Source organism: Galeopterus variegatus, unplaced genomic scaffold (genome assembly GCF_000696425.1).
Source record: "Galeopterus variegatus unplaced genomic scaffold, G_variegatus-3.0.2 Scaffold13443, whole genome shotgun sequence".
NCBI lineage: Eukaryota > Metazoa > Chordata > Mammalia > Dermoptera > Cynocephalidae > Galeopterus > Galeopterus variegatus.
The window spans coordinates 10,439-11,662 of NW_007739554.1; positions in this window are offsets into that span (position 1 = coordinate 10,439).

The following is a 1,224-nucleotide window of genomic DNA, read 5'->3' on the forward strand; positions in this document are numbered from 1 at the left end:
GGAAGTGTTTGCCACGTTATTCCTACCTTATTAGAAAGATTGTTTCAAAATGGATTTTAGGAGATGAGATTTGCCCATGGTCACATAATCTGTTGATGTTACACAGCCTGACTTTTTGGCTAATGTTATCCTTTTGCCACACTTAAGTCAAAATAAGTGACTGCATGGCTTCACTCATAAGTGGGCACGAAAAAATAAATGTATAAATTAAAAGAAAGAAAGAAAAACAATCATTAATACATTGAACTTTTTGAAAGGAGAGCTGAGGTTACCAGAGGTGGGAAAGGGGAAGGGGGAGGGAGGAACTGATAAAGGGCTGTGAAAAATGATGACGTTGTATATTGTTGAACATGCCAGTTATCCTTATTTGAGCATCACATGTTGCACACAGGTATCGATATTCAACTCTGAACCCCACATATATGTACAATCAACTATGTTATAATAAAACTAAGATTAAAAATATATAAAAAAAGCGTTTGTTTACCTTTGTGATTATCTTTGTGAGAATGAAATTAACAGATCAAACATTGCTTTAATATACTTTGCCTTAAATATCACTATCCTTTTTTATTTCTGAAACTTTCTATGGATTATGTGATTTCAAAGGGTCTACAACACAAATGTTTTCCACTTAATGTCAGTAATCTGTTCTTAAAAATTATGAAATCTGCAAGGATATAATGGGAGCCTATTTAACATTATTTAAAATGGCCAAATTAGACTGCATCACTCTTCTCCTCCACACCTATGTCTTTTTTTTTTTTTTTTTTTTTTGTGACCGGTAAGGGGATCGTAACCCTTGGCTTGGTGTCGCCTGCACTGTGCTCAGCCAGTGAGCACACTGGCCATCCCTATATATGATCCAAAACTGTGGCCTTGGCGCTGCACAGCTGCACTCTCCTGAGTGAGCCACAGGGTCGGCCCCACACCGATGTCTTAAAATGTAATTAAGTTACAGTGTAATAGTTGCTTATAAGTAACAGACCCTTTTTATGTTTTATGTTTTTAGGTAAATAGATTTGTTTATGACTTGAAAAGTAAATTTTAAAAACTTACACCACAGTTTACTGATGCAACCAATTGCTTTATATAATTCACGTGGCCTCCGTGAGCTCTAGCAACCTCACTGAAGTCCATCCAGTTGTCATTCTGTGTGATTTTCAAAACTTCTGTGTGTGATTTTGAATTTCTACTGACTATTTTTGACATGTAATTTAAAAT